Here is a 16,933-nt window from a genome sequence, read left to right on the forward strand (position 1 = left end):
ACAGGCTTTCATCTGGTTTCCCCATTAGGATTCAGTTCAGTTCAGTCGCTCAGTCGTGTCCGACTCTGCGACCCCATGGACTGCAGCACGCCAGGCTTCCATGTCCATCATCAACTCCCAGAGCTTGCTCAAACTCATGCCCATCCAGTTGGTGATGCCATCCAACCATCTCATCCTCTTTTATCCCTTTCTCTTCCTGCCTTCAATCTTTCCCAGCATCAGGGTCTTTTCCATTGAGTCAGTTCTTCGCATCAGGTGGCCAAAGTATTGGAGCTTCAGCTTCAGCATCAGTCCTTCCAGTGAATATTCAGGACTGATCTCCTTTAGGATGGACTCGTTGGATCTCCTTCCTGTCCAAGGGATTCTCGAAGAGTCTTCTCCAACATCACAGTTCAAAAGCATCAATTCTTTGGTGCTCAGCTTTCTTCACAGTCCAACTCTCACATCCATACATGACTACTGGAAAAACCATAGCCTTGAGTAGATGGAATTTTGTTGGTAAAATGATGTCTCTGCTTTTTAATATGCTGTCTAGGTTGGTCATAGCCTTTCTTCCAAGGAGCAAACATCTTTTAATTTCATGGCTGCAGTCACCATCTGCAGTGATTTTTGGAGCCCAAGAAAATAAAATCTGTCACTGTTTCCATTGTTTCCGCATCTATCTGCCATGAAGTGATGGGACCGGATGCCATGATCTTTGCTTTTTAAATGTTGAGTTTCAAGCCAGCTTTTTCACTCTCCTCTTTCACTTTCATCACGAGACTCTTCAGTTCCTCTTCATTTTCTGCCATAAGGATGGTGTCATCTGCGTATCTGATCGATGGATCAGGAAGATCCCCTGGAGAAGGAGATGGCTACCTACTCCAGTACTCTTGCCTGGAAAATCCCGTGGACAGAGGAGTCTGTAGTCTACGGGGTTGCAAGAGTCGGACATGACTTAGCGACTAAACTACTTCTACTCAATGCAAGCAGATCATTTTAGAATAGGCTTGAATTCAGAGAACTCGATACAGCTGATGTCACGTCAAAAAATAAATGAGCAGATATGTAACTTGACATAGTACACTCCAATGGAAACACAGTTAGTCTGGCCACAAGTCGGATGACATGGAATCTAGTCTTAACTGTGACTAGCCATGTGAACTTGGTTAAGCAAAGTACTTTCATGACACACTTCCTGTTTCTTCTTCAGAGCCTGGAAGCCACAGTGGCCCTGCGCTTACCCTACAGAGTCTTTTAGGCGATCAAATGCGTTTAAGCATAGTCATGCTTTGAAAAATGTAAATTTCTATTAGAGAAGCAGGTGATATCAATATTAGATAAACTGAGGGGTTATTTACACTACAAAGGAGTCATTTGCCTTACAAAGAGATTTCTTAACATGTAAATGCTTGCTTACAGAAAATTAATTGGGGAATAAGGCCAGAGGACCACACTATTAATGCATTGTTAAAATATTAAGGTAATAAACCCACGATCAAGGTTTCTGAAATGATCATCTAAGACAGCAGTTTGAATTTTGAAATTCACTACCTATCCATCCATTGCTGAAAGCAAGACACACCTCTAAAGATATCTTCCTCAGAATTGTTACTAATGGAAGTTGAAGTTTCCCTGTTATTTTTGCACACATTTTAATTTTAACCTTTCTTTCCCCTAAATTCTTTACAATGCCAGCTTCTTAAGAACAGTTTCTATTCCAGAAATGGTAGGTGAGCTTATCACCTTCACACTTGCCTTTGTTCTCGTTAGCTTTTATCTTGGGTCCTAAATCCAGGTCCCCAAGAAGCAGGACTGTGCAATAAAGGAGTAGCTGGAGTAACAGGATTGAAACTCTCCATCATTTCACTCTACCTGATTTTAAGGCCAGGAATACACAACAGAGACTAGGGTCCTGGGTTTTTAGCTCTGTGAGAGTAGGTAAAGATGGTGTGAGAAACAAATTTTTAGGGGGAAACAATAAGTTAGGAATGAATGACTGGAATTGATTATGCAGACGGATGGCTATTAAGTTCTAGCCAATCAGTTGGTATGCCTATCTGGAAAGCTGCGCTAAGAAGGACTCTGAAATCTTCTTTGGGTACCTCAGGGCAAGAATGCTAGGATTGATTAGTAATGTCTACCATGGGCAAGGAGTGAGAGGAAGCCACACTGTGCCATCTTTGACGAAGGTGAGGAGTAGGCAGGACTGGAAGAAGACTGAATAGATTTCTCCGAGTTCCCCTAGAAATGTACAACTAACTAGCAGAAGATGCTGTTTTCAAAGTAGTGTTTCCCAGGCTTTCATCCTCCAAACCCCACTTTCCATATTCCCCAAGAAAATAACAACACATCATACATGTTTTGTAATTGGTTTGTCTTTTTCCTGCAGCCCAGATTCTGTCATCCTTGGATACTGAGGCCCTAGAGGGCATGAAACACATGGGTAGTATATTTTGTACAGCACTCAGGAGTGGCAGCTGTGGCTGTCTGCCCAGGTTCCAGCTTTCAGCCCTGAGATACTCATTTATCCAGGTGCTGGGAGAGTTGATGGCTTACAGCTCTTACCTCCATGATGAAGGGTACCATTTTCTCTCACTACCCGTTAGTCAAGATGGTAGCTTGGATAGAGAAACTGAGGTGGGTTCCAGCTCAACCTCTCAGGTTCCAATTTGTCCTGCTTTCCCCGTTTCACTCCCATCTGCTCTCTTGACTGCCTGTCTTTTGAACTTTAGGCTCCAGCATCAAACAGAAACAACAATCTCACACGAACTATGTAAAAGTCTCCACAATAGCATAAGATCAAATGCCTTTTATAAATATCTTATCTAGCTAGCTCCTTCTTTTTAATTACCTCAACTATAAGTGTTATCTGTGTATCTACCAATCCATCCTAGAGCTTCATCTTCTGTGATCAAACTCTGGTTAATGTAGGCACGTACAGTAAGTCACCTACATTTGAGCCTTCAAGTTACGAGCTTCCAAAGACACCTACGTGTGTTTGCATGTCTAGTCACGTAAGCTAGTTCACATGCCTGGTGCACACTGTCACATATGTGTATCCGCTACAAGCAGCTGTGCTTTTGCGTACTATACTTCAGTTCAGTCGCTCAGTCGTGTCCAGCTCCGTGTGACCCCATGGACTGCCGCCATGCCAGGCTTCCCTGTCCATCACCAACTCCGGGAGTTTACTCAAACTCATGTCCATCGAGTTGGTGATGCCTTCCAACCATCTCATCCTTTGTCGTACCCTTCTCCCACCTTCAATCTTTCCCAGCATCAGGGTCTTTTCCAGTGAGTCAGTTCTTCACATCAGGTGGCCAAAGAATTGAAGTTTCAGCTTCCGCATCAGTCCTTCCAATGAATATTCAGGACTGATTTCCTTTAGGATGGACTGGTTGGATCTCCTTGCAGTCCAAGGGACTCTCAAGAGTCTTCTCCAACACTACAGTCCAAAAACATCAGTTCTTTGGTGTTCAGCTTTCTTTATAGTCCAACTCGCACATCCATACATGACTACTGGAAAAGCCATAGCCTTGACTAGACGGACTTTTGTTGGTAAAGTAATGTCTCTGTTTTTTAATATGCTCTCTAGGTTAGTCATAGCTTTTCTTCCAAGCAGCAAGCGTCTTTTTATCTCATGGCTGCAGTCACCATCTGCAGTGATTTTGGAGCCCCCGAATATAAAGTCTCTCACTGTTTCCATTTTTTCCCCATCTATTTGCCGTGACGTGATGGGACCGGATGCCATGATCTTACTTTTCTGAATGTTGAGTTTTAAGTCAACTTCTTCACTCTCCTCTTTCACTTTCATCAAGAGGCTCTTTAGTTCTTCTTCACTTTCTGCCATAAGAGTGGTGTCATCTGTGTATCTGAGGTTATTGATATTTCTCCCAGAAATCTTGATTCCAGCTTGTGCTTCATCCAGCCCAGTATTCTGCATGATGTACTCTGTGTATAAGTTAAATAAGCAGGTAACGATACACAGCCTCGACGTACTTCTTTCCTGATTTGGAACCAGTCTGTTGTTCCATGTCCAGTTCTAACTGTTACTTCTTGACCTGCATACAGATTTCTCAGGAGGCAGGTCAGGTAGTCTAGTGATCCCATCTCTTGAAGAATTTTCCACAGTTTCTTGTGATCCAAACAGTCAAAGGCTTTGGCATAGTCAATAAAGTAGAAGCACTATACTGTACAGTACCATATAGATTAGAGTGGTACAGTATCTTTATTTCATGCCCAGGATGTCCGGAAGCAAGCACGAAAGCAGCAGTGATGCAGCTGATTGTGTTAGTTGGATACCTAGACTAAATTTGTTTACAATTTACAAACAAACTTATAAACACATAGGACTTATGAATGTGTTCTCAGAATGGAACTTGATTGTGTGTAGTGGACTTATTGTAGTCACTTTTTAGGATTGCCCTCAGCTGAAGGGAGCTGCTGAGCCCACTGTGACACCCTCTCCCCACCATTAATGACTGCCTGATATGGGGACCAGTCCTGTTGCTTCAAAGTGGGATGACTCTAAAGGGGCTTCTAGCTCTTGAGCACACTGTGGGATTGGTTGAGGTCTAACACCACACTCCAGCATCTCCTTTGCTCAGTTTTGCTTCAATCACCGCCCCCCCCTCACCACCCCCCTCGCCACACACATACACTCACACACCCTTCACTGCAGAAACTGATGCGAGGACGTTTCCAATAAATTTCCTGCATGCAACCTTGTTTTATGACCCTGGATATGTTCCAGGGTCTCCTAGTTTATAGTCTATGGGAACTTGAATAGAATTTGTATCCTACTGTTGTGTGAAAATTGTATAAATCTTAATTATTTTGAATTGGTTCATAGTGCTTTTCAGGTCTACTATATCCTTTTACCTTTCTGTATATTTATTCTACTAATTTTTGAGAGTTTGATATTGAAACTCCAACTAAAAATATTAATTTATCTACTTGAAAATAATTGTAATCTATACTGTAACTATATGTAACTCTGTTCTGTATTTTCCAAGTCTTCTGTAAATGTGTTATCATACGTTCACAATTTAAAAATTAAAAAAAAAAAAACATATCCTGTATGCAAACTTGGTCTCAAAGTCTGATTCCTGGGCACCCCAAATGAAGACATGCTTACTTTGGTACCATTCCTTTCAGGCTAACAGTTTTTTATTTGGGACTTCCCTGGTAGCTCAGATGATAATAAATCTGCCTGCAAAGCAGGAGATCCTAGTTTGATCCTGGGTCAGGAAGATCCCTGGAGATGGGAATGGCAGCCTGCTCCAGTATTCTTGCCTGGAGAATTCCATGGACAGAGGAGCCTGGGGGACTACAGTCCACCGGGTCTCAGACTCAGTTGCTGCTGCAAGAGAAGATGCATCAAATGGCGTTGGCAGATATATGAGCAGTTAGTTTCAAGATCTAGGCCTGCCCAGGGAGTTGCATTGGGAGCCCCTAAAGTTCAAGAAGTGTTTCCTGGTACCCCTGAACTTAATCTGGAGGGACGAGTAAAAATTAATCAGGTGAGGTGGGGAGTGCACTCCAGAGGGCACAGCAGGAGCAAAGATGGGGACCCCGCAGAGTACAGAGAACACCCCCGGTGCTGTCAGAGAGTCAAGTGTGAATGACTGTTACGATATGAGAGAAAAGATAGATAAAGACCCTTGGACTTGATTTTAGGGGCAGCCATTGAAAGGGTTTCAGCAGTAGGGCCACGTGGTCAGATTTCTATGTAGACTCATAACTGGTGACTTTAAAAGGAGTGTGATGGGCCTGGGGACTTGCACATCTGTTTTAACCCTCCCCTGGAGAGGCTTCCCCTACTGCAGCTCTGCAGGGGCTGGAAAGATGCAAGCTACACTCCTGAGACTCCATCATGACGAGGACCCTGGATCTGATTTAGGTTTTAATCAGTTGGTCTAGACCTGTCCAAGGTCTAGAAAGTGGAAACCAAGAAGGGGCTGGGTTTCTGCTGGTTCTGCTGTGCATGGAGATGGCGGGGTTTTCTGCAGGGGTTTCTCCATCAAGATTGCTTCTAATTATGGCTGTTTGCTAATTGTCATGGCTTCCTGATCACACTGGCATCCCCGTGATGGCAGCGGAGCCACAGTTCTGGAACTGGCGGCTGAAGCACAGGCTTCTCTGTTTGGCAAGCAGCTTCCTGATCATAAAAAAGGCTGTAGTTCCTTTGGTATCCAGGTTCCGCAATGTGGCTCCAAAGCCGTTTTCAAAAGCTCAAAGTGTTTCTTCAGCTTTTCCAGCAATTCTGTAAACCATTTAGTGCCCTCCAACAAATTACCTTCTCTCCAGACTGGATGCAGCAGATGCCGTTCTCTGTACCTGAATCCTGACTGATACCCAGGCAGGACTGAAAGCTGAGGAGACATGTCACAGAGCTGCTCCAGGTGTCCAGGCTGATGATGAAGAGAGGTGTGGGCACATGGAGGAAGGGACACATTGGAACAACATTTGAGAGGTAAAATTAGCAGTCCTTGGTGATTAACTGGTTGTCAGGAGTGGGAAGTGAGAAAGAATTGATAGCCAGGATGACTCAGTTTTCTGAAGAATCAGTTGGAGAGCAGTCCAGATAACTAAGATCAGGACTTTCAGGGAGAAGCAAGCTTGAGGGTAAGAAGATGACTTCAGGTACCTATGGGAAATTCAGTAAAAACCTTTCCTCTTTTTAATAATTAAATCAGCTGCACACATAATTGGGTAATCATTTGTTAATATCCATTCTCTCCTGAATCTGTGAACTTCATTATAGAGGTGCCTATATCTTCTGAGTTGTACATGGCACAGATTAGCTCAGAGCAGAATTCAGTAGACATCTGTTGAATGTTGAAAAAGTAAGCTGGATAATATAAATTGTAGTGATCATCCTCAGTGCTATCAACATGAGCTGTCTCTGCACTGCTGCTATGAATGGTAATTAAACTCTCAGCAAAAGCATCGATGATGATGGTGATGATGATGATGTGTTTGACCAGGAAAATCACTATGGTTAGAAAATCAAGCCAGAACAGTAGAGTTTCATCAGCATTGCCTCCAAAATCCAGAAAAAAATAGACCAGTATCTCCTACTTCAATCAAAATGAACTTCTGTTCCATATTCATTAAGTGCCAAGAGTGTAGTAGGCCTATTAGGAGGTTTTCCCAGGTGCTTGCAAATGGAAAGACGTCTGTTGATCTGTCATCTGCTTAGCGCAATTGCTAGCTCTTGTAAATCAAAGCCAAAGTTGATTCCAGCAACTCAGAGAGGAGCGTGCCCTCAGCCACTCTGATTTCCTGCAGCTGCTTGCAGAGCACGGCAGCAACCTGATCGTTACGTGCAATGTGGTGATTAAGCTGGGCTGTGACTGGGACAGGTGTCGTCCCTGCTCACTCCCTAGCGCACTGTGCATTTGTGGGTTTGCTGCGCACATACCGCCTCCTGCTATGGGGAGCTGGAGAGGCATCTCTGGCCCACCAGACACCATGGCCCCTCCTCAAAGAACTGTTTATCATGCCTTTTTGCCTTCCTAAGTGAAATTCACAGATTAGAGAACCTATATGCATAGATAATTTCAAATAAATCAATACCTTGCCCAGTGGTAATATCTATACACTCAGGAAAATTGTTGATGATGAGCATGATGATGTGTTGGACCAGGAGCATCTCGGTGGCTGGAAAATCAATCCAGAGGTGTAGAATTTCACCAGCATGCCCCAAATCCAGAAAAGTAGGTGATATATGTAATATACAAGGAAGGTAACATAGAATATAATGACACATATCTCAACATGCAAACGACCACACTGCTAATCATGAAGGAGACATCAGATGCTTGTACCCATGAGAAATTCCCATGGACATACCAGCTACCAATGTAGGTTGAGTGTATCTTACATGGATGGCCCCAAAATGACAAGCAGAATCACTGTCAACAGCACAATAGTCCTTTGATAAAGTTCCTAGCAAAACAAAGAACAGTCATCCCCTGATTTACACAGTGGTTGCATTCTTTGGAAACCAACTGTACCCTTAACAGGAAACAAAATTTAAAAACCCTAAACACTGTGTTGTACTTCTAAGCTCGCATGGTTGGAAACAGGTTTTTCACCTACATAATTGTCCAGTAGGACAGACAGAGTCATGCGGGATGCAGACCGCTCTTCATTGCGAGAGCAGCTCTGGACAATGGTCCACTCAATGCCAACAGACACCCAGTCACTGTGATGGGCCAAGAACACTGCTCCCCTCACATTTCCAAACGTCCCTGAGCGGACAGCACCAGTCCCGCTGAAAACCGCAGTATTCTAGCATGAGCTGCCCCTCAGATCACTCCACTCAGCACACTGCCCACTTGGAAAAGATACGGAACACAGTGTGGGGAGCTAAGCCTTGAGAGGACAACAAGGAATTGCAGTGATTTTGAGTCCGACAACCCAGGCCCAAGGGTTAGTATAGCTGTAATTCACATGGCAAACACTTTGTAAGGGGTTCGCCTCTGTTAAACTCACAAACAAATAGCAATGGAAGCTCAGTTGCCATTGCATTGTCTGATTATCTGGAGCTAATGCCTTGGAGAGCAGTTCAGCTTAAAAACTTGAAGTCATTATCTGGTTACAAGAATCCAAGTAAAATGATCACTAAATGCCATCACATATCAAAACACTTTGCAGCAGGCATTTTATTCGGGGTTAAGTAGTAAGTGCTTTGGTTCAAATCTTAACCCTGCCACTCACTAGCTGTGTGACCTTGGGTAAATTACTTAACACCTCTGTGCCTCAGCAAGCAAAACAGTACTTCAGTTACACATTGTCAAATGCATCAGAGGGTTGTCATGAGAATGAAGTGAGTTTACATTTGTAGAGTGCTTAGGATGGCATGTGGCATGTGTGGTTAAAATAGCTGAATATATACATTTTCAGAACAGTGAAACAGTCTCATGCTTATAAAAAATCTGGCTAAATGAGGGAATAATCAGCAATAAAAGTGTGGCTGATCAACGACTCAACAGGGAGATAGATGTCTTAAAGCCATTCAAAACTGACTGTCAAGTTTGGAGGAGAGTTGGGCCCCAGTGGGCTGGTTTGGGAAAGCCATGTGGGGAAGAGAGTCGTATAATGACTTGCAAGGGAGAGTAAGAATCCACATTGTTGAAACAAGGTGGGGAACCAGCCTGGAGAAGGGGAGCTGTTAGAGGAGGCAGGAGGCGCTCTGGGGGCTGGGCTGTGGGAGGCCAGTCTCCCGCCTTTGGGGCTGCAGGTGCAACCCAGACCCTGGGGAGCACGCGCGCCCATTCAAGATGCACACTGACTGAGCGCCGTGAAGGATGTGTGTGTCTGTGTGTGTGTTCTGACTTCAGGGACGCACAAGGCAATATGGGAAGTGAGATCCTCTGTATCCAAAATTATGTTGTGCTTATAGAAAGTCCCCTCCATACAAACCTTCAAGTTACAGACTTTCAAAGTTGTGAACTTACGTTCTGTCAACACCAGGCGTGAGTGACGTCTCAGCCTGCCCTCCGTCTTCTGTTGCCGATGCCCTTCTGCCCTGCCATCTCCCCCCTCCTCTCCCTCCTCCACTCAGTAGCTCTTCTTGCCTGTTCAATCGATGCCAGCCATTGTACTGTATGACTATACTTTTCAAGGTATTGTACTAGAAGATTAAAAGTGGGTTTTCTATTTGGGGTTTTATTTTGTGTTTGTTTTTTATGTATTATTTTCTGCAGAAACTATTATAAGCCTATTATAGTACAGTACTATATGGCCAATTGTGTTAGTTGGGTGCCCAGGCTAACTTTGTTGGATTTACAAACAACTTGGACTTCTGAATGCACTCTCAGAAGGGAAGTCGTTCATAGGTAGGTGGCCTAACACACTTAATTTTGTAGTAAAGAACATGGAACTGACTTTTTACCATAGACCCTCATCTCGGCCCCAGAAAAGTTGTAATAAAAGTGGTCCGTTCCGTTTCCTTTCTGTGAGCAAAATGCTCTGTGTCTGCTCCCTCAAAACTTGGAGACTCCAGGACTACTTGGACTTCTGAAAACAGAAAAAGGAAGAACAAATCCCACCAGAAGAGGCTCTAAATTGTGTAGATGACACCCAAATATTATTTGGGGTTGAAATCTAAAAGCACAACAGAAAAACTCTTCCTGGGCCTCATTTCTCAGAGGCAGGAAATTTCTACAGCTTTGTTATTTTAAAGAATCAGAATTTGCCCTGGCACAACTGCAAATAAATGCTAAGACAGAGGACCCTGATGGGCTACAGTCCATGGGGTCACAAAGAGTCGGACACGGCTGGGTGGCTAACACTCTCAGATGTTTAATAAAGTCTTTTAAAATGGATGCTAAGGAACCTCCCTGGTTCTCCAGTGGTTAGGAATCCTTCTGCCAGTGCAGGGGACACAGGTTTGATCCCTGGTCCAGGAAGATCCCACATGCTGTGAGGTGGCTGAACCCACATGCCGCAGTGACCGAAGTCCGCGTGCCCAGAGCCTGTGCCAGGCACCAGGACAGACCGCTGCAGTGAGAAGCCGGAGCATCGCAACTCGGGAGGAGCCCCTGCTTGCTGCAACCAGGGAAAGCCCGGGGACAGGGACAGAGACCCAGTACAGCCAAAAAGAAGTGGGAAATAAATCTTTCAAAATTTTTTCAAATGTCCTCTTCTTAAAAAAAAGGATTGTTAAGGAAGTAATATGTGATCACTTAGGAAAAAAGGGAGGATCTCTTCAGCCCCATTTTAGCCTTGTTCCTATGCGTCTGAAGAGCCCCACCCAGTGCCACAGAGACAGCATGAAGGCAGGCACAGTGGTCCTTCCTGTGGCCAATGGTATTGCTCACCAAATCGCCCACATGCAGTTTCTCAGCCCCTTTGTAGTCAGAGTGGGACCTTTGGCCAGCAGACTATGAACTGAAGTGATGAGCGTGACTCTGGGCTGAGGCATTTCCCTGCTTCCAGTCTACCCTTTCCCCCAGCTCTCTTTGCCCCATCTCTCCAGCCATGTCGACTTTAAGCCAAGATTTTGGGATGCCAGTGCAAAAGCGTGGGTCCCCTCAGCACCACAGAGAGGAGAGCTGCTCTGTACAGGCACTAAAGTGAGAGGAGATGTTTCACGAGCAAGAAAAAAGGAACTTTTGTTGTAATAAGCAACTGAGGTTCGGGGGGCTGTTTGCTCCACAGGCTGTCCCAACACAAAGCCCTCTCTGCAGCAGCTCCAAACCCACTGCCCGCTCCATCCTCTTCAGTCTTGCTTTGCCTGTTCCCTTGACTGCTTCTCGACTTTGGATCCACGTTTCACTCTTCTTCACCTTACAGCTCCAAGCCTTAGAAAATCCGCGAACGCGGTCTTGATGTGTTTGCTGATGTCACCATTCCCAGCCAGACTTTCAGAATCTGCCCTCTGCCTGGCTGGCCATGGTCGAGTCTAAGCGTCGAGGGATCTGGAGGGGAGGCAGGTCCTGACATCGCCTAGGAGGTAGCAGCGAGAGACCAGGCAAGAACACGCCGTGACTAATGGGCCAACTCTCGCTGGGGGATCCAGTTCTGTGGGAGGCAGAGTGCAGGTAAGAGGGAGTGAAGATCTCCTTGACTTGGTTGTAGCTCCAGCCCCTACACAGGGTCTAGGGTATAAGAGAGGTCTGATAAAATATTCAGTGAACAAATTGGTCAGTTGCATTATGTTCCAGTGAAAGCAATATGGTATGAGTCTGTGTCACTTAACTCATTTCTTGAGTACCTGGGGAGCACAAGGCCGTGGAAAGAATACTGAGCTGAAAGCCGACTACAGTAAAATCTGACTGTCCTCTGAACTATGACGTGACCATGAATAAGTCAGTAAATCTCTCTGGGCCTCAGTTTATTCATCCACAAAATGAGGGGATCGGAACAAGCAGACCCCTCAGTCTTTGCCAATTTGAATAGTCTTTGATTATTTAAGTCAGAAACACTACACAAATCAAGCTAGAACAGAAAATGTGTTTCTATGTCTGGGAGTTCTAGTGGGGCCTGCAATCCTTTAGACACTATGTAATAGGAAAATATAATTTTTTAACCTTCATGCATATTTATTTTTAACTCCATTCTTTCAAATATATATTTTAGCTATGTGATTCAAAAATAAAACTTGAGATGTCTCACATCAATCTCTATTAATCTCTGTCTTATTAGGTAACTTACTTATTTTTCTAATGTTTCTTTATGCTAATACTGATTAATATGCTAAATTTCTTCCTTTACTGATGCAAAAGGTAACATTATATACATGTGCTTGCTGATTTGCTTCAGTCATGTCCGACTCTTTGTGACCCCATAGACTATAGCCCACTATTAGGACTATAGGACTATAAGTTCCTCTGTCCATGGGATTCTCCAGGCAAGAATACTTGATTGGGTAGCCATTCCCTCCCCCAGAGGATCTTCCCAACTGAGGGATCGAACCCAGGTCTCCTGCAGATTTCAAGCAGATTCTTTACCATCTGAGCCACCAGGGAAGTCCAGCAACACTATGTACATACATATGTGTATATACATGTATGTGTCTGTATATATGTACATATATATGTACATACATATGTGTATATACGTGTGTGTGTGTGTGTATAGCTTGTTTGCCTTCCTCACTTTAGAAAGCATCCTAAGAATCTCCCCATGTTAGCAGTTGGGGATCGTCCTCCTTTTTTCTTTTATTGCTATATAGTATTCCTTGGTACAATATATCTTAATTTCTTTGAAATTACCCCTTCAGTGAATATTTGGGTTATTTTCCATCCTTTGCTATTCGGTTGCTGTAATAAATAACCTTGCACAGATGTCGGATATATAGACTAGAGCCCCAGGAGAAGACGGGCTAAGTGAATGGATCAATTTTCTACATTTTGGTAGCTGTGGCTTGATTGTCCATCACAGCTCAGTGTTGTGCTGTATCCCTGCCAACAATGCTATTCTGATTAGTGAGAAATTGCATTTTTATATGGTTTTTCATTTGTATATATGTCTTGTCATGAGTGAGGTTGAACATCTTTTTCTCTATTTCAGGATAATTTGTATTTTGTCTTCAGTGTCACGTCCTGGGTTTGTTGTTGTTTTTTTTTCTTTTCTCTATTGAGTTTTTAATCTCCTCGGTCTTTTTTCTCTATTTTCAGAAGCACTTTCTTCTCTAGGGAAATTAATGAGCTGAAAGTATCTTAATATTTTTTCTTTTGTCTTTTTATGGTTTTGAAATAACTTTTAAAATGCAGTAACTATTGAAAGAATGTATTTAATAAACAACTATATTGACTTCTATTCTACTTCTAGCTCTATGGACCCAGAACTTCTAATTCCTAACTCATTCTTAAATATCAATGGACAATTAAGATTAAAAAAGAGCAACCTAAAAATGTCACCCTGAAGAAACAAATAATTCAAAAACAGAAGAGGATTTTTAAAATAATTCTCAATATCTTCACAGTAAAGAGGCTGTGTGATTTATCATCCAACCTGGGACAATGTTGAAAGCAATGTGGAGGAGATGTTAATAATTATGCCAGGACAACAGGTATAAACCATGGCTATCCCTGGTACACAATCAGGATATACAATCATTGTTATGGACTGAATGTTTGTGTCCCCTCAAAACTCATATGTTGACTCATAAGCCACAATGTAATGGTACTAGGAGAAGGGACCTCTGGAAAGTCGTGAGGGTGGAGCTCTCAGCAGATGCTGCCTCTACAAGCACCTTGACCTTGGACATCCCAGCCTCCAGAGTGTCTGTTGTTTAAGCCTCCAGTCTATAGCATCTTTGTTACAGGAGTCTGAAGTGCAGTATGTATTCAGTCGTGTCCAACTCCTTGCAACCCCCTGGGCTGTAACCCGCCAGGCTCCTCTGTCCATGGAATTTTCCAGGCAAGAATACTAGAATGGGTTGCCATTTCCATCTCCAGGGGATCTTCCCAACCCAGGGCTCGAACCCCCATCTTTTGCATTGGCAGGCAGATTCTTTACTACTGAGCCACCTGGGAAGCTTTATGGCTAAACTAAGATAATTATTCTACTCCAGGAAGATTTGGGTAGATATTACATATACATATGAGAACAGAATGCTAAGAAAAAGGACAAATCAGAAACCAAGAAAGAATTCCCAAAAATTAGAAAACGTGATTGCCAAATTAAATGTTTAATAGAAATGATAGAATATAAAGATGAGGAAATCTTCTAGAGCATAGAGGAGAAAGAAAATAAGATGGAAAATGTGAAGAAAAAAGCTATAGAAGATCAATTCCAAGCAGAATCTGCTGCTGCTAAGTCGCTTCAGTCGTATCTGACTCTGTGCAACCTCACAGACAGCAGCCCACCAGGCTCCCCCAGTCCCTGGGAATTCTCCAGGCAAGAACACTGGAGTGGGTTGCCATTTAATCTAGCATCTGCCTATTAGGTGTTCACAACTGAGAACAAGGAAAACACAAAGGATAAGTAGCCTGGTAAATACACAAAGAAAAGGCCCAGAGTTTTCTAAACAAAAGGGCTCCCAAATGCCCAGAAAGAAACAAAGAAACAATTCTTCTCCTTAGACACACTCACTGTGAAATGTCAGAACACCCGGGATCAGAAAAATTCCAAGTTTCTAAAGAGAAAAAAAAATTAGTCACCTATAAGGAAAGAGAATCCGACTAGCATTAGATTTTAAATTCAAAACCACAGATGTGTACAAATTGTGTACAGATGTGTACAAAAACAAAGCGTGCACATAAGTCATAGTCCAAATAGGAACTCAGCTGGAAGGGGGCCATATTTTGAGCAACTGGATGAGTATGAAAAAGAAGGCTATTTGTTCTTGATGTCTGAGACATTTCGCGTTGAGTGGCACTGGGGTCATGACATTGGGACCAGGGAGAAGAAACGTAATCATGGCACACTGCTTGGCTTGGTAACGATATTTACATACTCATAGTGAAACGACTGTTTTCTGGTTTTCAGTTTTTAGAATCAACCTATAAACAAGGCAGGGGAAACTTGATTGTGGTTACAGAATAGATAGAATTTGGGAGGCAGAAGTGGGCAGAGAGGTAGAAGAAAGACTTTCTGCTTTTATCATCATCTTCCTGAATAAGTAGTCAGAGGTATCATTGACTGTCGGTGGAGCAAGAATTAGGGGTTTGTATTCAGTTTGAGTAGTAACAGAGAAACCAAAATAGCTAAAACTTTCAAAACATGGGAGGGAGTGGGGGATACGAATTAAAACTTTATCTACCCTAAAAGGAAGTGGATAGACAATGTCTGCTAAGGTTGTTGATCAAGACAGAGCAGTGTAAACATACCATTTGGAGATGAAAAGAGAAACCACGGGCAGAACTAAAAATAGAAGCGTGTTGGAGACTGTTGTCTACGGGAAGCAGCGGGAGGGTGGAGAGAGGTGGGCCAGGGCACTGTTTCTTTACTTTCCAAAACCTTTTGAATTATTTGATATTTTAATCATGCACATATTTTAATCCCACACTCTGGGAAAGTCTGAATTTAAGTCCTGGAAGCGTGTTCACTTTCATGTCATACAAAAAAATGATTACGAAAATAAACGAAATAATCACAGTGAAAAGAGAGAAAGCAGAGAAGCTCAGAGAGGTTACATGACTTATCCCAACTCACACCAGCTCGTGGGTTCTGAACGAAGCGCGGAGCCTGACTCACAGGGCACGGTGCGCGTGGAGCAGAGCCAAGCAAGGATGTGTTTCGTAAAACAGGGTTTCCATGGTTCCATTTGGCTGCCCTCGGCAGCTATCTGTGAGCGCTTCGTCACCTCCAATCCCATTTTAGACTTTGATGGGACCTAAATAAAAACAGAAATGGCCCAGGTGACAGATATATGTGCATTTTACATATTGGGAATGTCCTCAGGTGCTGTCTCTAAAAAGTAAATTCTAAATGCAATCGTATTTCAAACAAATGTGAGGCACTTCCTACCAGAAGAGATGGTGAGGCCAGACTTTCTGCAAGCGGAACGGTCCTTTTGCAACAGGAGCACTGTGCTGGGTGTGTGGAGACCCGAAGCAGCTTGCACTGTGTTTGCTGTGAATGCAACCCCTTCCGTCACCCGGCCTGGTTCAGTGGAACAGTGCTGACCCAGTGCCTCCCCTGCTTGACTTCCCTGGCAAGCCCTCCTTTGCTTCTCTGTATAGTATATACACTTCTAGTATATCTAAGGTTAATTTTAGTCCATGCCTGGCTCAGTGCCCTTACCCCAACACCTTTCCAGACCCTTCACTCTTTGAACAAATAGTGACTATATGCCACCACTGCCATCTCTGCCATCCAGGGATTGGGATATAAGTAAGGTCACCAGCAGGGCAAGGACCTTCCTTTTCTGCACATCTGTTCCAGGTGAGGGATGGAACTGCCTCAGCTTCAGCTCTGGACCTTGCATAGACTCCAAACTCCTCTTTCCCTCCTCCTGGAAAGAACAGGCAGCCAGCAAGCTGAATGTAAATTCCTCATCCATCCTTCAGTGGTTTTCCCTGTTCAAGGGGATTGTTCCCATCCTGGACCTAGTTTCTTATCTGAACTTGTTACTCCCTGGTTTTCTCAGGGGGATTATAATATTGAAATTGTCTATTTTTGATGGAAGCTTGCCCCACCCAGACATAAATCCAGGATGTATAGCCATTTCCATAGCTAGGAGGCTGACATGGCAGAAACACATTTGTTTCTGGGATGTAACTTACAATCACCCAGTTGAGCCCTGGGAAATAAAATATAAACGGACAACGTTGGGGTTAGGTGAGGGACAAGCTAAGGACTGAATGGCAAAAGGACTTGCAGTGACTAGACGGACATAATTTTCTGCAAGCTCCGGGAGCTGGTGATGGACAGGGAAGCCTGGCGTGCTGCAGTCCATGGGGTTGCAAAGAGTCAGACGCGACTGAGTGACTGAACTGAACTGATGATCTATATCAGACCTGCCTGAAGGTAAATAAACTTTGCCAGGTGG

Source organism: Ovis canadensis, chromosome 17 (assembly GCF_042477335.2).
Source record: "Ovis canadensis isolate MfBH-ARS-UI-01 breed Bighorn chromosome 17, ARS-UI_OviCan_v2, whole genome shotgun sequence".
In the NCBI taxonomy this organism is placed as follows: domain Eukaryota; kingdom Metazoa; phylum Chordata; class Mammalia; order Artiodactyla; family Bovidae; genus Ovis; species Ovis canadensis.